The 27,029-nt window shown below is 47.4% G+C and overlaps 1 protein-coding gene across 4 annotated transcripts in view; it reads right to left on the bottom strand.

Annotated features, from left to right (window-relative positions):
* Nucleotides 1–27,029, bottom strand: part of NTNG1 (netrin G1) — a 304,121-nt gene that overhangs the window by 22,431 nt on the left and 254,661 nt on the right. The gene's annotated exons all lie outside the window — the stretch shown is intronic.

The raw sequence follows: 27,029 nt of genomic DNA on the forward strand, positions 1-27,029 counted from the left end.
CTTCCCTTTATGAGCCTAAAAACAAGGCAAGGATAATGAGATTTTGTGGCAACTCTCCTGGCTGGGATGGATTTTAATTGCCCTTCCAGCTCAGGATTAGATAAACCCTTCTGACCTTCGGGGCCATATGTAAGGCATCATGGAAACTCTTGGACACAGTGCCCCGGTGCGTTGGGCTGCCAGACCCTGTAGAGCTAAACATCTTGGGAGATGTGTCACAGCCGGGTTGTTCTGGGCAGCTTTGCTCCAGGGGAATATTATGCACTTGGCAATCCAGCAGAAAACCTCCCTCAGAGAACAGATCATTCTTGGTGATGGCTGGACAGGTTCCAGCATCGGATTCCGCAGCTCAGCTGCCTCCTAATTTCGAGTGTGGTAGAGGAGGGAATGCGGAAGGGTGCCCTGCTGTCCAAAAAGGAGCCTATCTAATAATTACAGCTGTTATTGCAACAGAATCCCCCCCCCCCCCCCCGCCTGCCGGCGGTGCAGCGACGATGCTAGGAATATAAATATGCCTAACAAGTCCATATTAAACCACACGCCAGCAAGAAAATAATTTCCTATCTGAAGAGGAACTATTGGATTTCTTTGTGAGGTTTAATTGCCAAAGTTATTCCAGGTTGTAAAATCCATCCTGTCTGATCAGATATTATCAGCTGGCCTCTTCCGGCGTGAGAGGGCAGGCGAGCGCTGCCGCCTAAAAAGGGGTTGCTAATGACCCGAGGGCGCGCTCACGGTGAGCTGTCAGGATGTCACCGAGCAGCCTCAGCGCATGGCATGAGGGCGTGAGACCAGTGTCCTGATGAGAAGGGACTGGCCATCTGTGCCTGTGACATGGGTCTCAGCCTGCAGAGGACTCTGCTTTGAGGTGTTTTTCTCTCCCCCCCAAAACCAGGTTGTTTCCTAGTCTCAAGGTCCTCAAGCACGGAAAAGCACAAAGAATATAATCGGGAAGGACGAGTGGGCGTAGTTGAACTGGCCCTTCCAGGGGCCTTCCCGCCTGCAGTGAGCATCTGACTCGCTGGGGAGGGGGAGACTGGTCTGTGATTTAAATTCTCCCCCCTGCTGAGCCCGCAGGCCAGTAATTTGCTCTGGGGGTGCCCGCTGGGCTGGGTCTGACAATGCCGTGTGGACCCGTTTCTGCATGGTTCCGAACCAGGGGCTGGGCAGCTCCTTTGGGCCGGGTTCTGGGTTAAAATGCTCCATTCCGGTGGTGTTTACCCCCACCCCCCACCAGACTCCTGCCAGCCGCACTGCAGAATGGGTTTTGTCAGGAGAAACTAACTGGGCAGCCGTGGGGGGGGGACACCAAGTCCTCCCCCCACCTGGAAGGAAGCGTCACCTTTGAGAATCATTTCGAAAGACTTGACTGGATGGAAATAACCTCAAATTGAAAATACAGTTTTTTGTTGGTTTTTTTTCCCTCTGTGACTTATTTTCTCCCTCCCCCCCCCCACCTGGCTCCTGTCCACCCCCACCCCCTCGCCGTTCCTTTGTTTAGGCCCACATCTATGTACACGGGCAAGGGTATTTTCAAAGCCTCTCTAACACCAATGAATACAGAGAATGGAACCTTCAGCAAGTGTGTATTCTATTTTGAGGATGAATGGAGCGCGTAACCCGAAGCTAGCGGCCTCCGTGTTGGGAAACAAAAGCCCAGCACTGCAAACCTGGGTCTCACAAAAGGATACAGAAGTAAAGTTCTCCGAGGCTTCAGATTCCAGCCACATGAATGCAATGCCTATCTCTCTCTCTTCCCGAACAACATGTTTATAAGTCTTTGTGAAGTTGCCACCAAAAAAAAAAAAAAAAAAAAAAAAAAAGCAGTGAGCCGCTCTCACTTTTTTTTTTTCCTCGACACACTTCAGGTAATAATAGAGAGCGTGAACCAGTGCTATATAAAAATCCAATAATGACATTCTTCAGAGGGAAAGAGACTAATTAAAGTAAATAAAACAATGTGCATCGGAAGTGACTCTGACACAGCAATCCGTCCAACTTCCTAAACTAGGTTGATGCTTTCTGAGATGTAGGAAGTCGAACAAATTTAGGCAGAAATTATATTTCCCCACGTCTAGCTTGAAAAGGCAGTTCGCACCCAACAATCAGGATTCCATTTGCAGGACAACTACAGGCAGTGGAATGATAATAGGCCCACCAATATTTGGCATGCAAGAATATTGTGCGAGGACCCGTCAGATAGAAACCTGTAACTGAGGACCCGTCAGATAGAAACCTGTAACTGTAGCCACGGTAAGGGCAAAAGATTTCATGTTTCTTTTTGTTCCTGGAGTTATTCAACTTCCAAAAGGCTATGAGGCTTTTTTTTTTTTTTTTGGTAACTGTTTCCTTAAAACTGTTAATATGGGAATTAAGTGAATTTGCAGGTCTTTAAGAAGGAAGCTGTAATGACATTGCTCATTCTGTCTGAGTTGCAAATGATACCTATTTTTTTAGGTTAAAGCCGGTAGATGGACAGTGCAGGCAGTAACCTCAGTAATGGCCAATGTAATGACCTACTTTATTTTCTCTGAAATCGAAACTTCATTGAAAATAATTTTGTCTCTCGGTTTATTTATGGTCAAAAAGTGCTTTTTACCTTTTGAACCAAAAGACTCCCAGGCTAAACAGGATGGCTGGAGATCACCTTTAATGGCCTCTGATGGCCTCAGAGGAGGCTGACTTCCAAATGATAAGAGTTTTTCTGCTTCCCCTGGATGGGCAGCTCCTAATTTTAGAAGGTTGTCACTGCAGTTGGAGAGCAGCAGGACTAATGTGTCATCCCCATTAATCTGACTAGCAGATCAGAAGTAAAGGGATTTTGAACTTGCTTTCTGTGGTATTGTGTTTTTAAAATAGTTGACACTAGACATGGTGAATAGCACGCCCAAGCTTTCTGATGAGAATATGTTAGAACTGAATATATCTGCGTTTGGACAATGAGAGCCAGTGAGATCAACTTGTATTTATTTTATTTTTAAATTTTTTTCCCATGGATTTGAGAGAGAGGAAGAGAAGCATCAACTCATTGATCCACTTAGTTACTTCATTTAGATGTGCACTCACTGATTGCTTCTCCTAGGTGCCCTGATTGGGGGTCCAGCGCACCACCTCTGGCATGCTAGATTGACGCTTTATCCGTTGAGCCACCTGGCCAGGGCTGAGACCAACTTTTAATGAAAAAAAAAACAAAACCCGGGGCCTTTTCCTTGAATATTATGGATAAAAATAAACCCTTCCTGAGGATAGGTTCATTTTCTAATATCTCTAACTGAGGAGTCTGGGAAAGAAAAATGAAAAAAAAGGTCTTTAGAAAAATTTTCTTACATTACTCATAAAACAAAAAGCTGAGAAATTGACGTCCGCTTCTTACACACGATGGCAAAGCATTGGAGTCATCATTTTCTAACACTTTTGGAGGGGGACACATCCGCAGACTGTGGACTCGTACGTCTGCTGGTATCAATAATTTATTCTGGCAGCTTATGTCTGATCCAAACTGTAATATTTATAAAAGAATGCGGCAATCACCCTGTTACCAAAAAAAAAAAATCTTAATAAAAGATAAATTATTGTTAGATAAGCCACCAGACAAAATATCTGTTTGCCTCATTGGAACATTTACAGAAACAACTGCTAGAATGAATGCACATCCCAATTAAGCACAATATTATGCAGTATTTCCAAATTCACTGTTAACTGAGGGTCGCCCATGCCGCGTGGCCCTGTTGGACGACCACACACATGGATGCATGTCCATGTCACTGAGCACAGTGTCCTCCTGCACGGGGACAAACATGGGAAGTACACATGGGATTCCAGTGCACGGCTTCCAGACTTCTCCAGATGTGCACATGGGATTCCAGTGCATGGCTTCCAGACTTCTCCAGATGTGCACATGGGATTCCAGTGCATGGCTTCCAGACTTCTCCAGATGTGCGCTGCTCTTTTACTTAAAGTTCTGGGGGTGTGTGTGTGGGTGATACCCAAAGAACCAGAAATTCATGCTGGAAAATATGCTGAGTGACAGGTGTTGGGTAAATCCTTCTAATTTGGATGTTGCCCGCTGGCCTATTTTTCTCTCTCTCTCTCTCTCAAAAAAAAAAAAAAGTATTTTTAAGGACAGAGAACAGACTGGAATCATTCTATGTGTAGACATATAAAGCACGCGCATGCACACACACACACACACACACACACACACACACACCAGGATTGGAATTTTTATTTCCTTTAAATAATACAACTTAAACATGCTGGTGATTAGATTCACAATGAAACCAAAAGGAAGCAGTTTCTTAAATGCATTCATGGTGTTGTGTGCAGAATTTTCGCCGAATTGTTGATTCACCTGTACAACGAGTTACGTGATGCGTGATACCCCAAGTGTGCCATTCCATGCACTTAAGACCTAGCACTTCTGTACAGTCTTATGGAGAATGGTTTCATGGCAGGGTCTCTGAAATCTTAACTGTACATTGAAGCGCAAACATCGTCCAGCTGGGGGACGGACGCCTTGCATCACGTTACGTGAGCAACAGTATTGCAACGTGTAGCCAGCAGAGGTCTGTGCAGTCCAGTATGAAACCACATGGACCTTCTAAACCTGGGGTATCGGGGTTCTTGGTTGGTACCAGGCACCTCAGTCTACTTTGTGAGTAAGGACTAGATGGAGCACAATGTTGTATCTAGAGCCTTATCGAAGGCTGTTCTAAAGTCCATTGGGAGTCTCATCAGCAAACAGGCTGGACCCCTTGGTGGGTCCACTGGCTCCTGGTTGAAGCCCTTAGAGAGGCTTGACTGACTCACTTGACCGAGTGATCCTACAATACCAGGGTCTTCAGGGTTCTGTCTGGATACAATAGGCTCCAAGCCTCTATGGGTGACAGAACTTGCTTGAGCCCATTGTGACTAAATCCTGCTCTCTCTCTCTCTCTCTCTCTCTCCTAAAGTTTAAAAGCAGGAATATAGACATTTGCTTGGTGTCCAAGGGGTTTTCATTTCATTAAACACAGGTACCTTACAGCCAAGTGAGCCCGTGCCTTATCAGACGAGCCCACGGAGGGTAGCACGGCTTCCTGTGGGTGGGTCACTGTGTGGTCTCCTGCTGACCGTAAGCTGACCCATTCACCCCACCTCAAGCCTCAAGTCATTCCAGAATGGCCTTCCATGGCCCTATCTCACTTCCTTTGTCCTTTGCTGCTCATCTTCCTTTTCATGAGATGGTTTTCAGTTTTTAAGAAGAAACGGACTGTCTCCCATCATGACGAGTCACTGTGTTATGTCCTGGAGAAAGTTCTTATCCCCTCTGGAAAAGGGTGCCTCTTTCCAAACCTCGTCGGTGACCATTCCGTGACAGCTCTCCATGTTTTAAAAGAACTGTTTATAGCATTTGCAGCCACTCTGTCTAGCCGGTTCAATTTCTCCCCACACGCCCTTCCAAGGGGATGACAAGCACAGGACAGGAGAGCCAGACAGTGTGTCTGCCACCAGAGGCCAGTGACTCAATGAGGAAGAAAATTCTTGCATTCTTTGTCTCTAGGGCCACAAAGGGAGTGTGACTGACATGACATCATGGGAGCTGCCACCACCATTAAGGCTTGTCCACGCATTGTCCTTGAAATTGTGCTGTCCAGGGCTGTCCCCTCATTACCCAGGGGTGGCTACCGGGCCCTCGGGGTCATCTCCATTTCACAGCAGGGCTGTCCCGCCTGTCTGAGAAGTCCTCGGAGTAACTGGGCATCTGTCACTTCTCACGAGCACTGGAACAGCTGGCGGATGCACCTGCTGATTTAGAGAAGAGGGGGACCTTCCTTTCCCGGCACCCAACACTCTGTTCCACGTGGTCCCACCGCACCAGGCTAAGGGGTGACGTTGTGAAAAATGACTTTCGATTGCTTCTAAAACTCATCATGCAGGTGTCTGATTCCAACGATCTTCCCCGGTGTGCCTCATTTCTCTTCTCTGTCCCCCCGCCCTCACGGGCTCACCGCCGAGGTGCCAGGGCTATGTGCGGTGCAGGCTGGAGAGGGAGAGGGCGAAGTGAGCTTCAGCCTCGCTCTGCTGGTTTCATGGCCTTCCGCCTCGCCATGTCCTGGTCTCTTCACCGGTAAAATGCAGAGTGGCATCTTTTCTTGTAAAGGTGTTTTGAATATTTACGCTAGTAAGAGGCTGCGAGGAGCTGGCCATGGTGCTGATGTCGGAATGAGCCGATCTCTTCCGTCACATGTGATCCAGTGACTAAGTATCTGACAGCTGTTTACGGGTGCCGTTTCCTTCTTCGAGGTGTCACTTGTGAAGTGTCCTGGGGTCTGGGACAGTTCGATGTCTATTTATTTGAGCTTTTGATTGGCTTGAGGAACTGGCCAGAAAATAGTTCCATCACCAGTGTGATGACTATTTTTTTTTTTTTTTGCAAAAACACAGGACTTTTGGCTCAAATGGCATGATTTGTGATTTGCATCCTTAGAATGACCTCCCAGGCTTTCTGTTAACATCCTCGGTTGTCCGCGAGATGGCACGTGTGAATGGTGCGTGTACGTGAAGCAGGGCCTGTCCTGTGCGTGCGTCCCAGCATTGACCTTGAGAGCCAGGAATCCAGGAGTCACCGGCTTGTCCCAGGAGAGCCTGGGCAGGCGAGTTGTTGACTCTGAGAAATAAATTCACTGCACGTGGAAGGCAGGGAAGAAACGCTGGCTCCTGCTGTCGGATGGTAAAGTGACAGCGAGAAGCAGCTGGTTACAGCGGTCAGTTGATGCTTATTTTCATCCGGAAGGCTCTTCCTCCACTGGTGGTGGCGTCTGTGTTGGTGAACACGCCGGGGAACGCATGCTGGGGTTTGTTTCCATCTCACCGAAGGCAGACTGACCCTGGGGCTGGGCTGTGCTCCAAGACTCAAACCCTGCAAGCTCCTCTTATCCGCCCTGGCTCTGAGGAGGGCTGAGCTGAACGTGGGTCTCCTGGACCCATGGTGATGAATCTGTGTGATGTGTGGGACCAAGGCCAGATCTGTATCTTGGTTTTACAACAGCTCTATCGCCAGGGTCCCCATCTGTGAAATGGGCTCAGCAGTGCTTGTTTGCAGGGTTATTGGGAAGAGCCCATGTAATAACCTATGCGGACCATCCGAGCACGCTTATGATGCATGGCATGTTTATTAGTAACGTAGTTCTGGATGCTATTTAACTTATGAAGGGTTTATAATGTGGGTGTTTATATTTGTAAGACTCCAGCATATTTCCTGATAAGGTATTCCTCTTTGCTGAGTGTTAAAGTCATGGCCCTTTGAGAAGAAAGACGTAATCAGCAGGGAAGGGTTGCGTACATCGGAGGAAAAGAGCTGGACTTGTCCTGGACTGAAAGGACCACTGGGGGTTAGTCATGATCTCTAGTGTGTTCTCAAAGACACTTTTTCCGTGTGTAATGTTTGCTTTTATAGCCAGAAACTCGTACCTGCTGAGGGAAAGAAAAGATTCCTGGTAAACTCCTGTTTTCTCTAGGAAAGAACTGTGTTTTCGGGGTCCTTTTTGGACTCTCAGCATACGGATGACAATTTCGTCAGAAATCCATGCTCTCACATTATTTCCGGTATCTGTGTTAAATCTGGAGCTCGGAGCAGGTGGTGCCTTGCCTTCCTGGGGGAAGAGGACTATGAGACGACCTTTCCCTTCAGATGCAGTGACAGACTTGGAGCTGGCCCCGCCGTTTCACAAAGTATAAGATTCTAATTCAAAACTGAGCACGAGGGAACGCTCTCTTCGCCTCTTACACGTGCCTGACGCCGACCGCTGTCTGGTGACACTGAACTAAAGTCAGGGAGATGGGTTCCCGTGAATGGGAAGCTCCATCCTCCCACTCAGAGAAGGAGAGGGAAGAGTTTGGGCGTCCTGAGCCAGGCTGAGGGTGGGGGGGACATCTCAGGCTGCTCTAAGTCACCTCCCTAGGACCAGGGAGTAACCTTCAAGGTCAGGCACCTTCTGAGCAGAGGAAGGACTTTCAATTCCTTCCATTTCCTAGGCTTCCCTCCCGCACTGAATTTGAGAACATCATGAAATCCATACTAAGGTCTTTGTCCCCCCCTAGAGACTCGCATTTTCCCCAATGGCTTCTGGACACACCTAATTAACTGTCCTGTCAAATATTGCTTGAACGCCACCAGTTGTGATTGGGCTCCTTGTCCACAGGTTTAACAACCCGTGGGCAGTTGCGGGCCCTTCCGAGCTCTTCATCAAGGTTCTCTGCCACCTTCTTGAGTGTGCTGATAGTAGAGCAATGCCGATAATGGCGATCACTTAGGGACCTTGCTGCGCCCCAGGAACTGTGCTCAGTAGTTTACAAGCTTTCCCCTTAATTCCCTAACAACTCTGCGAGATAGAATAGTCTCCTCCAGAGAAGTGACATACTGAGGACAAAGAAGTTCTATAACATGCTCAACAGGACGCAGCGTAAGAGGCAAAGCCAGGACCACTATGTAGTAGACCTCGAATAGTTTCCTGTCACCACCAGAGCCTCTAGGGACAGTCCTATGTCCTCTGGACAGGAAGCTTCCATCATTCTAGTCCAGGGGTCAGGAACCTTTTTGGCTGAGAGAGCTGTGAATGCCACATATTTTAAAATGTAATTCCGTGAGAGCCATACAACGACCCATATACGTTACACATTATCCAATAAAAATTTGGTGTTGTCCCGGAGGACAGCTGTGATTGGCTCCAGCCACCCACAACCATGAACATGAGCGGTAGGAAATGAATGGATTGTAATCCATGAGAATGTTGTATATATATATATATTTTTTGAAGCTGGAAACAGGGAGAGACAGTCAGACTCCTGCATGTGCCTGACCGGGATCCACCCGGCACGCCCACCAGGGGCGACGCTCTGCCCACCAGGGGGAGATGCTCTGCCCCTCCTGGGTGTCGCTCTGCCGAGACCAGAGCCACTCTAGTGCCTGGGGCAGAGGCCAAGGAGCCATCCCCAGCGCCCGGCCATCTTTGCTCCAATGGAGCCTTGGCTGCGGGAGGGGAAGAGAGAGACAGAGAGGAAGGAGGGGGGGTGGAGAAGCAAATGGGTGCTTCTCCTATGTGCCCTGGCTGGGAATCGAACCCGGGTCCCCCCGCACGCCAGGCCGACGCTCTACCACTGAGCCAACCGGCCAGGGCTGAATGTTGTGTATTTTTAACATTATTATTATTTTTTATTAAAGATTTGTCTGCGAGCCAGATGCAGCCATCAGAAGAGCCACGTCTGGCTCGCGAGCCATAGGTTCCCAACCCCTGTTCTAGTCTGATTTATGTGCTTTCATCCGATCTCAAGTGCAGTCACCTCCCGCGGTGCCCAGTCTGTAAACTTGCTTTACAAACGCTTACACAGCATCTCTCACAATGTGTGGTTCGCGGCCAGTGGTCAAGACAGGTTTTGTCATTTATTAATGAGTCCCTCAACCCAGGGCCTCTTGTTCTGCCCTGCTCCTTCCGGGTGGTGCTCCTGACCCCGTTTCTCTCCCCTCTGCTGATTCTTTACTCAATATGCAGTTACAACAACTAGCAAATTCATGTTAGCACGGAAAATAACATGCCAATAGAGTGTGTAGAGAGACGGCACATTTCAAATCCACAGCCCAAGCCAAGACTGGCTCATCGTAACAGTGAGCCCCTTGCAAGCCTGCTGCTAGTGACAGTCACACTTCCCTCACACTCTCCCTGCTTTTTTTTACAGGTGATGGTTCCTCTTCATTTTCACTTCTTGAAGTGACATGGTTAGGGCTGCAGAGGTATGAATTTGACCTCTGTTCCTCAGTGCCTTTTGGTTCACTATAAAACTCAGTCTCACTGCTTCCAGGGCAGTATAACATGTGGTTAAATTGTTACTCATATTACTTTTATAATCTTCTGCAGGAAGAAAAAAACCCCCCACCTTATTCTATTCAAAGTAAGGTTCTCAGTCTGAGTATCTTTTTGGTATAAGAAATCTTAACGTTGCTGAAAAACAGCACATAGCAGGAACTTGCTAAGAATAGCCAAAGAACCCAGTGGAAAGTCTCCCGAGTTATAAAAGAAAGCAAGTGAAGTAAAAACGAGGGACCTGAGTGTATTGCTGACATACCAATCCCTCAGGGTGTCAAGAGTCACCAAGCTAAAAATGGTCACGTCGCCCATAGGTCTGGTGGTGACTCAATGGGTGGCGACTGTCCAATCACCACTCCCGAGAAGTCGGTTTATGTCCAGATGCAGAATTCAGTCTGCCTTCTGGCTGGTGAAGGGGTCACCATAATTCAAGACCCAGCTAGCAGGCAGGTGGCGTAGTATGACTGGGTCATTTCTGAGATTTAGGATGACCCTAAAACTGACAAAGAAGGTCTGCTACAGTTGGGGTGAACTCAATGGATGAAAGTTCACCACGAGGGTTTTATTTTTCTATTTGGAAGCTGCAAAACTAAAAGGCACTGGTTTGAGAGAGAGAAAAATCTCTGCCAACATTTTTGCACTTCACAGATCACAGCCAAAACCTGGAACAACCAGAGAACAACCTGAGTCTCAAGGCCCACTCATTGTTTTAGCTTGCTTTCTCTCCGGAAGCAGCTACGACTTCCGTAGCTCTCATGTACTGTGCCCTGTGCTTGCAGCTTGCTCGCTTTCCTAAACGTGTTGATATAATCTCCACCCTTCCCAGTGAGGCTCGGAGGGCGGGAATCATCACTTAGAGTTTTAGCTCACTTCGCGCCCTTACTGTGTGAAAGGAATAGGGTTTCAGTATCATCGTATTATTTAATTCTCACAGATTAAACGAGAAGGCCCCAGTTCTTATTTTCATTTTGCACAGGCCAATTAAGACTGTGGTGTGGGACTGTAATTTTTGCATGCTAAATATTTGATTGGGTCTGGAAGGATTGAGGCACATTACCTACGTTGCAAATATTATATTTTGTTCCATTATCGTTCATTTTCTGTCATTGCTCATAATGTTCTTAATTTTATTTCCCCCCAAGATTTTTTTTAAAAAAAAATGAACAGGTGTTCATGTATTTTAATAATCCCATTCATTTTTAAAACTGTAACTGAATATAAACATAGTTTTTTTCTGAAGAAAGAGGATGAAAGCTAGCAACAGGAATAAAGCAGCCGTATTTTTATCTTTATACATTTGCCTTCCGTCTCCCTCAGAAATATGTTATCAGGACAAGGCTGCAACGAGGAAGTGGATTTTAAAATATGGTAATTGGAAACCTGGTGAAATATATTTCGCAGTAATGCTAATCATGTGTGTCAAGATAAAGAAAATTAAGGTGGCTTAAGTTTTCAGTTCTCTTCAGAAAAAATCAATTACAAAGCAGTTACGCTGCTGACACTAAACAATAAATCCCCGGGTTTAGTTAATAATAATAATAATAATAATAATAATAAAAAGAAAAAGCTTCCACTTTTTTGAAGGTCTGTTCTTTTCATCCAACAGACGAAACTGATAACATTGATTTTTTTTTTTTTTTTTTTTTTTTTTGAGAAAGAAAGGGCCACTGACATCTTATATCTTGAGAGCCAGGTGGATTCTTGATCTTAGCCCGTGTGGATCAGAACACCCTTGCCCTCGGGGGAGTAGGTCTTTATGGAGCTGTCCATGGTCTATGGGGCTCCTGGTCTGCGTTGGGTGCTCTTCGACCTCAAGCTCTACTGGGGGGGCGGGTGCAGCTTGCGTTTCCCTTGGCATTCAGAATATCCTGGAATTTGACCCTGGGTCAGATTCATGGTTGGATGAAATCTCTCTGATAATGTACCACGTGGTCCTCAGTTCTGGCTGCACACGGTAATTGCCGAGGGAGTTTTGCGCAATGCGCATGCCTGGGCCTGCCCCCGGAGAACCAGCCTATCAGTATCCTGGGACGGGCGCACTGACAACTAGTTCATTTCAGCCTCAGCTTAACCTTCACCTCGTCGCTGAGATGTTCACGGTCTCGTCACGCTCTCCTGTTGGGTGATCAGAATCTCGCTGTCCTCTCCCTTCTGTCCTTGTAAAACCAATGACATGAAGGTTAAAGCCACCGAGGGAGAAAGTTTTCCAACAAGTGCCGTGCCTGCTGCTCGCTGCTTTTCAAACGAGCAATTAATAATTCATTGCAATTAACTGGGTCACAGGTTCCTCTTTCAAAACATTTCCAAACACGAACAGATTAGATGGTGATTGCCGTCAGATTTTATGTTCTAGTCCATAAAAGCCCAATAAAAGTTTTTATCTTTTGGAACTCACTTTGTATTTCCTTCTGATAGATTCATAACCCAACGCAATATACCCTATTAAAATATTTATTATTAACCTATCAAATATTAACCACTTTTAAATTATGCGGATGAGAGAAAACAAACAGGCTACTTGTTTAAGTGTTCACGACTGTCCTCGTTTTAATCTGATCTGGATTTGTGGACCACGTGGCACGCGCACACGGAGGACGTGTGAACCTGTACGAGTTCCCGCGCCTTGTCTAACGTCACTGCAAGGGCACCCGTGTGCCCTTGGCTCCCCGACCACCATTATACTGATGGGAAATGATAAAAACAAAGAAAACACGTGGCCTTTCAATCAGCCTGTCCTAGGTTCAAGTCCCTAGGTGTTACCTCCTCCCCTGAGCCTCACACTTCAATGTGATAGGGCTCGCCTGGAGATCCTGTTGACATGCAGGTCCGTCTGGGGTGGGGCCTGGGACGCTGCCTGTCAAACATGTTTCCAGGTGATGCTGCTTGGAGGTTGGCACTTGTGAGCGGCAGGGCTCTGGGTGAGGAGGTGCCCGTTCCCTAGCCTCCCTCGGCCTCGGTGCCTGTACCTGTGACGTGGGGGTAACGCCGACAGGCTTCTGTGCAGGTCTGGCATGGCAGTGCGGATGGGAAGCCGTGGTTCCTGGCACCTGGCGAGCATTTAATACACAGTGGGCAGCGTCGTCATTACCAGGCACAGTAAGGAGAGCTAATCTGTGAGACTGACCATGAGTGTTGAGCTAGATTCTCTCTAAGCCGCCAGGTCAGGCACACGGTGCTGAGGTTTTCGGTCAAAGCCGAGAGAGAGATCCATGATCTGAAAACCGAGCTAGTGACGTGGCATGAAAACCAGTCTTAGATTCCGACTAGAGTGACCAGCACGGTCAGGGTTGAGACCCCTCTTGCACTGCCAGACCGCAGAGGGCAGGGGTCACATTGTATTTGTCTCTCGGTGCTACACTTGACCAGAATTCCTGACACAGAGTAAGACTTGAAAGTATTTTTTTCCACAAACGATAGTGTGACTAACGAAGAAGTAAATGAGTGACCGGAGAATGGCAGGGACAAGTGGATGAGTCGGGCACCCCACAGCCAGCCAGGATCGCTGGGCACAGAACTCAGAAGATCTAGCAGCACTCCGTTAGGAAGCGCTTTGACCACCTCGATTCAGTCGAGTCTAGTAACCCACGGTGAGACCAAGGGCATCGTTTCCCTCCAGAGGATGATGCGATCTCATCTCACGTGTGTACCTGCAGCAGCATACGGAACACGAGTGATTCAATCGTGTTTGGTGAGATGGGCCTGTCCGTAGGTGAAGTGCAGACTCCTTGCTCTTTGTGACTCAGACCTTTCAAGACCTGATCTCATCAGATGGAACTGATGCATCACGTCTGTATGTCGTTTTTTGCATCCTGGATGCAACATCAGCAGCTTTCACTTTTATTTTAATTAGAAAGAACAGGGGTGCAGTATCTCAGGAGAGGCCTTCTAATGCATCCAAATATCTTCCAAGTGGACACTCGGGAAAGCTGGGTCAGCAAAGCCACTGAAAACGCTGCAACTGTCACCTGTCATCACATCACGAAGAAACTGCCAGGTCATCCTGGTAACAGGCCCTTCGGCAAACTCCCAAACTTTGTCCTTTTGTACTTAAAGTCCATGTGAACAATACAGTTGTCCATATGGTCGACTTGGATGATAAAGGCTACAGATTAACATAGCACCAAGCCCGAAGGGTCAATGATACTAATTAAAAAGAAGTCCAGCTGTGATTCCTAAAGCTAATTACATCACTACTTCATTATTGTGTAGTGTTCTGTCTCTGAAACATATGCCCATTTTCCTCAAAAGAGTCGTGGCTTAGAAGAAATAGCTACAACACGGCGTATTAATCCCACACTTCTGCAGGCTACAGAAAAGAGCAGTGTTAAAAATACATCTTAGCGATTCTTTCTGTTCTAAACTACCCAGCCATGTCTGCATGATCTTGAATGCTAACTACAGTGATGAGTTGGGGAGTTGGGGACCGAGGTTGGAGGCAGAGCAGGCAACCCGTGTGTGGGTCCGAGTTTCTGTGCCTACGCCCATGTTAGGTGAACTCCAACTTTATCCCATTCCCATCAATCGCTGTGTACTTACACAGGTCTCCTCCCCCTACCTTGCAGTAATGGATAGTTGAAGGTTGACTATACTTAAAAAAAAAAAAAAAAAAATAGAGAACTTGACAAAGATGGCCAGAAAGCAGATAGCATTTAACACAGAGTCGGGTCCTGACATTATTCTATTCCCATAGGCAGAGCCACACAGACCAGAATTTCCTAGGTTCAACAGACTCAGTTATATTCAAAAGAGCACTGGGCCGGTAAAGGTGTGGGTTTAAAGCACAGGCACGCACTTTATTCAGGATAATTACCTCTGAGGTCAAAGGCGATGGAAAAGAATGAATTCTCAGGAGGAGCCGCATGTATTTTCCTCCTGTGCCCTTGGTGTGGTGGCCTGACGTTATTGCTGCGATGCTCTCTGCGCAGAGCTTTCTGCTGGTACCCGAGGCGACAGGCAGTTCCTGCAGGTTGAGGCGGGCTGTTCCTCACACCGACGTGAGCAGCCCCGATTACATTATGGCCGCCCTGACTTCTCTTTCATTAGCTGCTGATTGTACGAAATTGATGCTGAATTGACTTGGCTGGCTCCGGAGCCGTTAACCGGTTGGCACGGACTATGATCTTGTCCTGGAAATTATACGGTCAGAGCCTTGATGTTTCTGGAAATCCCAACAATTTCCTTAATGTGAGTTAGGGCCTGGCCGACAGGACTTAGTTAGATCCATGCCCCGCGGGATCCAGGTTGAGGCAGAGGACACACTTCAATGAAAAACGAAATCTGTTCTGCCTCGTGCTGCTGACCCTCTCAACTCCATTGGAAAGGTCCCCCGTCTCTTCATTTCTGACTGCTGTGTGAGCTTGAAATAAAGCACACTATGATCTGCAGGCCAAACCTAGCCTTCCTCCTGTTGACTACAGCCTAGGAATGAAGAATGGCTTTTTTTTCTTTTACATTTTTTTAAATGTTTTTTTTTTTAATGTTTATTGTATTGATTTTAGAGAGAGAGGGAGGGAGAGAGAGAGAGAGAGACAGACACAGAAACATGGATCTGTTCCTGTATGTGCCCTGACTGGGGATCAAACCAGCCACCTCTATGCTCCGGGACAATGTTCTAACCAACCGAGCTAACAGGCCAGGGCATGGCTTTTTTATATTTTTAAGTGATTGAAATAAAATCAAAAGAAAAATGATATTTCATGGCACGTGAAAATTAAATGACATTCAAATTTCAGTGTCCATAAGTAAAATGAAAATTTTACTGCAACACAGACAACCCTCGTTCATTTCTGTGTCGTCTAGGGCTGATTTCAGGGTGCAGCAGCTGAGGCGAGCACCTGTGACAGAGATCACATGGCCCGTGAAGCTACCTGTCCTCTTTCAGAGTTTGCTGACCCCTAAAATAAATCACTAGAGCCCCTGTTTCATCTGCAAAGTGAAAGTGACAAAATCCTATAAAGTGCCACGGCAAACTGAGTGAACAATAAATATTCACTAAGAGTTGGGTCGGCACTTCTCCCCTATTTGAGTTGGGGAAATCACCCAAATTAGGTCTCAGTTTTGCGTTCTATAAGCTGAGGAAAGTATTCTTTCCTCTCTTGCAAAATGAGGTAATGTATTTATATTCCTGACACATAGAAAATGCACACTAAATAACTATTTTTATTGTTTTTAAAATAAACTTTGCTATTCCTCAGAAACTGGTCCATCTGCAAACAGGTCAGACCAGTTGTGAGATTTCAGGGTCACAGTATTTCAGACCAATAGGGATCCTTAGGACATCAAGCCCCATTGAGGATGTCACAGGAGGAGAGGCACAGAGATGAACCAAGGTGGGTGAGCCAGCATCCCTTGGATAGTTGGCAGATGTAACACCCAGAAACAAGACCCCTGGCGTCACTAGAACGTGGCTGTCAGGAGCCCCCCCCCCTCCCCCCGTCCTGGCGTATCTGTGGCACCTCTATCCCAGACTCCTGTTGTGATGAACGTTTTTCTCCTGCAAGTTTCAAGTGGGCTGGCCCTTGATCAGCTGGGCTGATTTTCATGCTTTGACGTTATCTTTGCAGTTAGAAGACTATGAGATTCTCTCTCAGTCACACATACTCACACACCCACACCATCACTCCCCCACACATTCACACACACGCACACTCACTAGCAGGTCAAGAGTGGCTCGAGGAGGGACTCCGCCCCGGGGACTCTGCAGGACGTACTATCTGAAGGAAGGAAGACACTTCACTCGTTGCATTTGCTCAGCCTCTTAATCACCTTCCTCTCAGACATGGCTGTGCTGCCGCTCCGGTCCTGGGCTTTCAGTAGCTAAAACTATGCCTGTACTTGCCCGTGAGTTTTGGCACGCCACTCGCCTTTCCACGTTAAACTTGGACAGTCCTGTGGTCTCAGGGGTAGAAGAATTTGAGCATATCTGTCCTCCTCTGTATTCTCTTCAAACAAACAGGAAAATGGGCAGGGATTGCCCAATCAGTAAGGAGAGTTGCCCCCCTCGGAGCAGGGCACAGGGCGGCTGAGCAGGCGGCGGCTGGGGTGGCGGTTCGCGCCCACAGTCTGCCTATGTGCCGTTGAGAGCGTTAGTGTCCGGGAGCCTCGGGGTGCGATGTATCAGGATCTGGCCCCACTGCGCAGGGCGTTCTCGTGTTCTGGAGTCTAGACGGCTCCCGCCTTCCCAGCTGCCCCATCCGCCTCTGCTTTGCGGCGGCCAGCCAGCAGGGTCTTCAGCGACCTGATGAGTTAAAGCCCTTTCAGCCGCCTAGTGTTAGCCCCGCCCCCCGGTTCAGAGTGACAGCGGGTCCCTGAAGTGTTAGAAGCCGGTGGGCTTTTTTCTATCAATCCCAAATTTAGGTTGTGTTAAGGATGGAGGGACCACAGGAGCTGCACCTGGAAAGTTATTAGCATGACAGAGCGGTGTGGCATCCTTCTGCCCATCAGGAGAAATTTCACAGACGGGGAACACCCCCTGGGGTTCACTCTTCTTCTAGCTGACAAAATGAGCCTCCCCCCCCCCAGGACTACCCAGCCTATTTGTAATGCCTACAAATTACCACTTCCCCTCTCCTGTCTTCCTAATATTTTCCTTCTTAAATCACCTCTGGGAGGATCCTGCTGGGTCTGTTTAAAGTGTGTTTGTTCCCACCCGGGGGAGTGGAAAGACAGTAACTCAGGCGCCCTCCCTCGTGTTTGTTTTTCCATCTCTGTTGTGGATGCGGGCTCGGCAAGCGAGGTGAGGATTGCTCAAGCTGCTAGCAAGGAAATGAAAAACTAGGATTCCGACTTAGAGAGAGGGAGAGGGAGAGAGAGAGAGAGAGAGAGAGAGAGAGAGAGAGAGAGAGGGAGGAGAGAGGAGGGGAGAAGAGAGAGGTGAGCGCCTAATGAGCTGAACGAGACGCCTAGGATTGCGGAACCTCCGAAGCGTCGCGGACATCCTTGGATAAGCGACACTCCGCCTGTCAGCGGGTTCAACGTGGGAGGCCAACCGGTGAAACACGAACTGGGTGCTTTTATTCAGCTAACGGCAGCAAATAGCGGGAGATGGCAGCGAGACGCCATTGGCCCAAGGGATCTGTCCGGGAGGTGAAATCGTCTCAGAGAAGCAACTGGAAGCATCAGCTTCATGATCACAAGGTGTCTAGTGTAGAAGTTAACCTTATACAAAACAAAAGAAAACAGAAGTAGACAGGAAAGAGGAGAAAGCCTCCTGAGCTGCCGGAGCAGGAGAGCCAGGATGGGAATCATCTCCAGAGGGAAAGGAGTTAGACAAGTCCGCAGTCGGACTCTGGGAAGGCAGAGGGCAGTCTGAGAACTGGCTGGTGGGACATGTGAAGGGCTGGTGGTGACGGTGATTAGACTAGGAAGACAGCTGAGGGCTGTGCGGTGGGCCCGGCTGTGGTTCTTAATAAACCGAGCTGAGCATCTCTCTCCCCGTGCCTTCCCTTTGCCTCGTGTTCTGAAGGTCAGAGCTGGAAAGTCGGGAGAGGCCCGAGAGGTCTTTTTACTCGACTTCCTATTTAAGCAGAAACTCTCCAGAAAGCCTCACTCGTAGGAGCCCGTCCAGCGTCTGTCTGAATGTTTGCAGAGTTCGGGATTTCTCACTATCCAAGCCCCCCGCTTGCGTCTCCTCTGACAGCTGGCGAGAATAATTGTTGGAAAATGCTCAGCTAAACCTGCCTCTCGCTGTGTACCCATGGGTCCACCTTCTGTCTTCCTGAGCCAACAAGTCCACTTGTTACAGAAGAGCCCTCCAAACACCGGCTGACATCTGTAACGTGTCAAATCATGTGCTTTACCAACCTGCTTCAACTCTTTTTACGGAAAACCCTCATCAAAGACAGGCTCACTTCCCTCACTGTTTCCAAGGACTAGACTCCGGACATGGGCTGCCCAGGGCCCATGCCTGGGGGACTGCCGTGTCCTCTGGTCTCTGTTCAGCCTGAAATTGTGAGGTTTGCCACCCACGATGCACCACTGTGTAGAACTGAGCTTGACTGTGAGCTAAGATCTCCACAGCTTTGTCGCCTGAGCAACTGTTAACACAACCCTGTCCCACTCTACGTTTCTCCAGTTTTGATTCGTTAGCCCTTAATCTACATCACAGTGTTTGGGGATAGAGCAGGGGCTAAGTAAATATTCCTCAAAACCCCATTAGAAGGCTAAGTAAATACTACTCCAAACCCCATTAGAAACCCTCTAGAGCCTGCTGGTTGTTTTAGAAGGCTCCCTTTTTCTCTAGGGAGTCGGTTAAGGAAAATGTGTATTTTCATTTTTTTAAAAAATCCGTGTGTATATGTGTGAGTGTTTCAAAGTGGGTCTAAGGTCTTACCTATTTCCTCCAAGAATGTTTTGAAATTTTTTTGAGGTTTGGCACAATACCCTTTAAAGGTTTCTAATAACATTTGGTCTCTTATGGGACACTGTCGTCTCCAGAGCGGTATTAATAGCTCCTGACTGCCTTTTCTACTCTTTTGGGTGAAGACATTCTCACCCGCACAAATCAACATTTAGAACACAGTTTTTAGAATATATCTTGATATCTGAAAATTTCCCCATTTTGGAAGATTACAGAGCATTTGGATTTTCTAATTTGGGTTTAGACGATGCCTATATCCTCTAAATCAGGGGTAGTCAACCTTTTTATATACCTACCGCCCATTTTTGTATCTCTGTTAGTAGTAAAATTTTCTAACTGCCCACTGGTTCCACAGTCATGGTGATTTATAAAGTAGGGAAGTCACTTTACTTTATAAAATTTATAAAGCAGAGTTACAGCAAGTTAAAGCATATAATAATAATTACTTACCAAGTACTTTATGTTGGATTTTTGCTAAGTTTGGCAGAATAAGTCTTTATAAAACAACTTACTATAGTTAAATCTATCTTTTTATTTATACTTTGGTGGCTCCGCTACCGCCCACCATGAAAGCTAGACCGCCCCCTAATGGGCGGTAGGGACCAGGTTGACTACCACTGCTCTAAATGGTTGTGTGGTCTACCCTATGTTCTCACAACACCTTTTATATTCCATCTTTGGTCTTGACTGAAAAATACATTCACCGTTTCTACCTTCTAATTCACAAGCCAAGTCTACACTTTCTTGACATATTTCATTCTTGTCTAATTCTCCTACCTATTTCTTTTGAATAAGTTTTATATCCTTTTAGGTCTTTATTCCAAGCATACGTTACATCCTATCTCCATGAAATTTGCATATTTACTCCTGGCATTAAAAGTTGACATTCTTGATTATTACCATGGTAGGCAGTATAAAATGCCCCCTCCCCAAAGACATCTACATCCTAATCTCTAGAATCTGTTCCTTTATATGACAAAAGGGACTTCACAGATATGATTACATTAAAGAAGGACCCTGAGATGGGGAGATTATCTTGGATTATCTGTGTGTGTGGGGTCTGGTCATATGGGTCCTTAACAATAGGGACCCTTCCCTGCTGTGGTCAGAGAAAGATGTGGCGATGGAAAAAAGGCATAGAGATGTGAAAGCTCCTGGCTTTGAAGGAAGAGGAGGAGGAGGAGGCTGCAAGCAAAAGAATGCAGGTGGTCTTGAGAAGCTTAAAAAAGCAAGGAACAAGATTCTCTTCTAGAACCTCCAGAAGGGAACACAGCCCTCTGGCCTTGATCTTAGCCCAGTGAGACCCTAGCTGAGCTTCTAGTTATGGAACTGGGAGATAATAGATCAGAGTTGTTTTAAGCCACCAAGTTGGCGGTGATTCATGGTAATTTTCGACAATAGCAGTAGAAAGTGGATTTAGTTGTCATGCATTCTCTGGGAAGGGACACATCTAAGCCATGAAGTTTTGTCCCCCAAACTTTCTCTCATTCTTCGCCTGAGAATAACTGTTGTCTTTTTGTTCTTAAGGCTCTGTGGTTTTCCACAGTGTCTGGTTTTACAATTTTTTTCCCCATTTTTCTGAAGCTGGAAATGGGGAGGCAGTCAGACAGACTCCCGCATGTACCAGACCAGGATCCACCCGGCATGCCCACCAGGGGGGCGATGCTCTGCCCATCTGGGGCATTGCTCTGTTGCAACCAGAGCCATTCTAGCACCTGAGGCAGAGGCCACAGAGCCATCCTCAGCAAACTTTGCTCCAATGGAGCCCTGGCTGTGGGAGGGGAAGAGAAAGACAGAGAGGAAGGAGAGGGGGGTGGGGTGGAGAAGCAGATGGGCGTTTCTCCTGTGTGCCCTGGCCAGGAATCTAACCCAGGACTCCTGAATGCCAGGCCAATGCTCTACCACTAAGCCAACCAGCCAGGGCCTGGTTTTATAATTTTATGAGGGTATTTTCTCTATATTCTACTCCAAACGTAATAAAAATCTGCTTGATTGGGCCATTGGGGCTCCTCCTAAACACATTTCCCTGTTGGGGGTGTTAGGTATATCAATCACTTCCCAGAACCTGTGTTCTGACGCTGCAGACCAGCAGTTCTCAACCTGTGGGTCGCGACCCCCGCCTGGGTCGCAACCCACAGGTTGAGAACCGCTGCTGTAGATGATGTGGTCCAGCAACAGGTATCAGCCTTCCCCTGGCTATGCGTGCCTCACTCTTGATTGGCTATGTGCTCTGTCGTCTTGCAAATAATAATGTTTAATGATGTCACCAAATCTTTGGACGTTAACCCAATTATTCAGACTACATATAAGTTCTTCTGAAAGCCATTAGCACTCACACACATTAGGGACCAATGGGGGACAGCTGGTGGCTTGAGTAAACACTGCATGGTGTCCCAATGTGTCTTCTCCATATCCAGGAACAGCATGCATCTCCTCAGCCGCATCGGTTCTGTGCGTGGCTGTTGCCATTGCATTCTCCAAACAAATCTCCCCCACATCCGGTCTCTTCTGTGTGGGTGACAAATGTTTCATTGCTTCCCAATACATGGTAACCCAGTAATATATCATGTGAAGCATGGAATGTGGCTTCCTGTTTAGAAGGTTCAGTTTTCTTCTCTGGATGTGGCTCTTGCCTCTTCTCTGATGTCCAAGGGATGCATTTAAAAATATCTTTGTCTCAGCCTGACCTGTGATGGCTCAGTGGATAAAGCGTAGACCTGGAACGCTGAAGTCGCCAGTTCGAAACCCTGCACTTGTCTGGTCAAGGCACATATGGGAGTTGATGCTTCCTGCTCCCCCCTCCCCCCCATTCGTTCACCCCTGCAGCCTCTCCTCATAGCTCAGCACCTGATCCACAGCAGGGACCCCAGCAATGCTCAGGAGGATGAAGCAGTGACCCACAGGCCAGGTGTATGAGGTGCTGCAGCTGAGGCCCAGAGGACCATGTGCATCACACGGCCCTCACGTGGTCGGCCATGCTTAACTCCAGTCTCCCAATTCCCAATTCTCTCTCTCTTCTCTAAAATGTATAAATAAAAAGAAAAAAAACAACAAAAAAGTAAAAGTATCTTTGTCTCTCCGGGTCTTGTTCTTCTATCAGTAAACTCAACACCAATTCTGATGCGGCCTGAGCTCCTCGAAGTCTTTTTATGTTGGCCCTCTCTCCTGGACTGCGTGTTCCGTGCTGTCTGAAGACAGTGCATTCTGATGGTTTCAAGCGTCCTGCCGTTTATGTCAGCAAGACCAGCTCACGCTGACGGAGCACGTGGTCAGGGGCCCCTCAGGCAGACGGTTCACTGATGAACCTGGACTTCTCCACTCCCCACAGAGGCCGCACGTTTGCTCTGGGGGCAGCTGTGTCTCAGGCACTGCTATTAACCTTGTTTCTAAACAAGAGCTTTCCCTTTTACGTCAACTGTCTGATACTTCAAACAGTAGCCAGTCCTGCTGCGTGTTCCGCACTGCCATGGCGGATAATACATTTCAAACACGAAGCCTCGCCTACTGCCTTGACACGTACCGACGTGTGCTTGGATCTAACTAAAAATCATCGAGTGATTACTGTGTACCATGACGTCCGCATTATTTCCCTTGTAGCCTCAATTCAGGGGTCATATGTGTCAGGTCCTAGTGTTACCCCCGTTTTTTGATGAAAACTATGCTTAGAGAGTCCAAGTAATTTCCCCTCTGTCCTGCAGGTAGTGAGGGGTGAAGAAGAGATTCAAAGCCAGGTCTAAATGACTCCAAAGCCTAAGTATGCACTCACTTGGTTCTACGCACAGGATATATAAGCAATGGTGTCAGTAACCGGCAAGATCAAGTCCTTGCGGCTGCAGTTTCACGTGGCTCCTCTAGGGGGCCAGATCTCTGTGTCTGGTTCCCTTAGATTCTGTCCTGATGCCTACCTACTACAGCCCCCACCTGGTCCGGCCCACCTTAATATCTGCTCATTGCTACCAGGGCTACTGTGGGCCCTCCCTGCCAGTCTCTCCTCTGGGCATTGATCTCTTGTCAGGTTAATATCACTGCCAGTGACAATGTGGCTAATGCAAGGATGAGTTTAACTCAGGACAAGCAGAAGTATACATGGGGGTAGAAGGGCAGAGGAAGGAGGGATGGATGGATGGAGGGAGGGAGAGAGAGAGAGAGAGAGGTCGACTTGAGGGGCATCTTTGAGTGTATTCATGTGTGTGCAGACATACAAGTGACACAAAAGTACTTATCAACCGATAATCACCAGCTGATTAGAATGGACACCTGTTCTAACACTAGTGCTGGCGGTGCCCTACGATCTTCCTGAAGCAGCCATTTACCAACCGACAGAAGAGCTTCTGTATTTTAACACCGAGTGTCAGCCCCGTGTGGGCGGGTCTGAGGGAAGAAAAGAAGATTCCAGAGTGAGATAAAACTATTTATTGTATGTTCAAAGACGCATTTGAAAGATGTTAAATGTATAGAGCAAGTCCACGCTCACCCTGTTCCAGCCCTTCCTCGACAGAGCAGCCAGAAGAATCCTAAAATGAACCTGATCTGTTCATTCTTCCGCTTAAAGCTGCAGGATGGATTCTGTGTCCCCTCCGCTGACGGTTCCCGTCTCCTACCTACCTAATGAGCTGACACTCCTTAGCGTGACATTCAAGGAACCGCACGATCTGTCCTCTGGGTGCTTTTCCACATCTTGTCCACCCTCCCTGCACACGCACATACCCCCCCTTTGGCCTCCAGTCATATCTAAGTTATAGGATATTTCTGGAAGAACATAGTGTGGTAGCTCACGCACCTGTGCCCAGGAAGCTGCATCCTGGGAAGCTCTGCCCTACTAACCCTTCAGTACTCAACCGAACCGAATAGAACTGAACCTCTCTGGGAACCCCTCCTTCCCATCTGTGCCTCACTCAGGACACAGCCCTTCCTTCCTTCTGCTCATCTTCTATCTACCTGGCTGGGCAGGGTGGCAGCCTCACATGCCAGAGGGCACACTTCATGCCCACACAGCTCTCTCCTCACCCCTGCAGCCTCTCCTCATAGCTCAGCACCTGATCCACAGCAGGGACCCCAGCAATGCTCAGGAGGATGAAGCAGTGACCCACAGGCCAGGTGTATGAGGTGCTGCAGCTGATGCCCAGAGGACCATGTGCATCACACGGCCCTCACGTGGTTGGCCATGCTTAACTCCAGTCTCCCAATTCCAGAAGGGAAAGTTTGGTGCCATTACATCATTGTATAACACTCCAGTAATCAATACAGAGAGGCTGGGTCAGCCCCTTTCTGGGATGCGTCTTCCCTAAGGCTGGATCAGCTTATGTACCTGCCCGATGTCCTTCCCGTTCCTGAGGTCCTGCTGCATCAGGAGGGTAACATGTGACTTGGTTGTCGAGAAGCATGTCTTCTTTACAAAGTTACCTTATACCTTATGCTTCAAGTCTCTCTTTTTTTTTAATGACAGAGACAGAGGGACAGAAAAGGACAGACAGGAAGGGAGATGAGAAGCATCAGTTCTCCGTTGCGGCACCTTAGTTGTTCATTGATTGCTTTCTCATATGTGCCTTGACGGGGGGGGGGGGGGCTACAGCAGACCGAGTGACCCCTTGCTCAAGCCAGTGCCCTTGGGCTCAAGCTGGTGAACCTTGCTCAAACCAGATGAGCTCGTGCTCAAACAGGTGACCTTGGGGTTTCGAACCTGGGTTCTCTGCATCCCAGTTCGACACTCTATCCATTGTGCCCCCGCCTGGTCAGGCCTTATGCCTCGAGTCTTTAAGCTGTCTTTGGACCCTCCTCTGTTCGTTTCTTCTCTCCTCCTGACTGCTGGCCTTCTCTTGGCCTCTACATCCATTTGCCCCAGGACTGATGGCTGTTGTCTGTGTCCTGGCTCCTCACATGGCCGGCCCCTGGGATCCACCAACCCATCCAGAGCCCCCAAGGTGCTTTCTGGAAACCCACGGCACGTAGGACTTTTAAACCATGACCTTATCCAGCGCTTACATTCAGGCGTGCTGCCTGATGACTCTGACAACAACTGTCTTTCGCTGCCATGCTAGAGACACTCACCCTCCAGCTCCCAGAATGCATCCTGACCTTGGCCAGCTCAGTGCCAACTTCTCATCCTGTCACCACAACTCATTGGCGCCCATGACATGAGTACGGCAGCACGTTTCACTTTGTCTTACATTCTGTAGACGTGTGGCTTATAGATAACCATATATCCCACAGAAAGGGGCCAAGTACCCTGTGTAACTCGGGTAGAAATGGGCTTTACACCATTCCGGCCTGCTGACATTTTTTTTCAAGTGAAAAGGAAGCAAAGAAACCTCTAGAGCTGTGCTGTCCAATACGATAGACATATGTGACCACGAAGCCTTGCAGTATGGCGGCTCGTTCTAATTGAGACATTGTGTTTGAGTACAAAACACACATCTGACTGCAAAGGCTATAGGGAAAAAGTGTAAGACATGTCCTTGGTCATTTTAATGTTAATTATATGTGGAAATGATAATATTTTTAGATATTTTGGGTATAACAACTAGTTATAATCAATTCCTATTTATCTTTTCTTTTCCAATGTGGATAACAAAACATTTAAGGTTACCTATCTGGTTTGCACGACTTTCTACTGGACTATGGCTGCTCTGGAGAATCTGCCTGGTGGCTCTTTCATATGAGTAAGCCAACTGGGTAGAGACAGAATGCAAAGTTAGTGCAGAATTAAAAAGCAGGAAAGGCTATAAGTGACAGAAGCTTCTCCTCAGATTTTTAAATTTATGTTCCCTGAATTCACTGACATGCCAACCTGCCCTGACAAGCTTTTAATAAGGTCTGATAATCCTCAGAGAAATGTGGCTGGACCGAATTCCATGACATCCATCTACGGCTTGCTGGATGGTGCCTAACCTCAGCGGCTTAAAATCAATATTGACTTTTGCCATTTATTTTTCCCTGGCATTTAAATATCCCTTAGATTTATTACCTTTAGGTTTTTGGGTTTTTTTTTTTTTTTTTTTTGGCTAAGATGCAGTGATGGGTATGATAGCAAGTGTAGTGATAAGTTATGTAGATATCATTTAATTTATGAACTCTAGATTCCCAGGGTACCTTCGAGTTCAAGACATATATTAACCACATACACATCAGCCTTCACTTTGCGGTGAGGGCTTACAAGCTGGGTCCCTATTGTGCCACTGAATTTATGGTCTGGCCGGGTACACAGATCTGCATACAATATTTCAATATAAGTTGCGCCAGCTATCAGAGGGGATGAAGTTGGGCTTCCAAGAAGCCCACTGGGCTGCTGATAGATTGCTCTGTCTCCTGTCCACAGGCCAGGGCATGCCGTAGCTTTTATTTTATTTTTTAAGGCCAAATATGGACACTTACTGCTTCTAAATGAAACCTAAGAAAGAAAAGTCTACTCAGTGACTATGACAGGTCATAAACATGCTTTCATTCCTGACTATGATGCGTTAAGATGAAGAGGAAGCAAGAAAAGAAAGCGGGAAAAGAAATCCCAGAGAAAAATAAAAATCTCCAATATTTTCCAAAGCAGGCTTTGAAAAATATCTTGATTTTAAACAAAGGCAAGTAGTGACTTCCAGAACTCATTGGGAAATGGCATTCGGATGGGAAGCCAAAGACATTCTTGGAATTCTTCTCTCCGTCATCATCAGTGACAACCTTAACTATATATCTATATATAGATAGATAGATAGTGGGGAAATGCTTTGAGTAGCTTTTCAAGCTCGGGAGCAAGTGGTTGGGTCTTTTTCTGCTCTGAGCCGCTGCACCCGCGGCCTGGACAAGCGGGCTGAGCCATGCTGCGCGGGCGCACACGCGGG

Source organism: Saccopteryx bilineata, chromosome 11 (genome assembly GCF_036850765.1).
Source record: "Saccopteryx bilineata isolate mSacBil1 chromosome 11, mSacBil1_pri_phased_curated, whole genome shotgun sequence".
Classification (NCBI taxonomy): Eukaryota; Metazoa; Chordata; class Mammalia; order Chiroptera; family Emballonuridae; genus Saccopteryx; species Saccopteryx bilineata.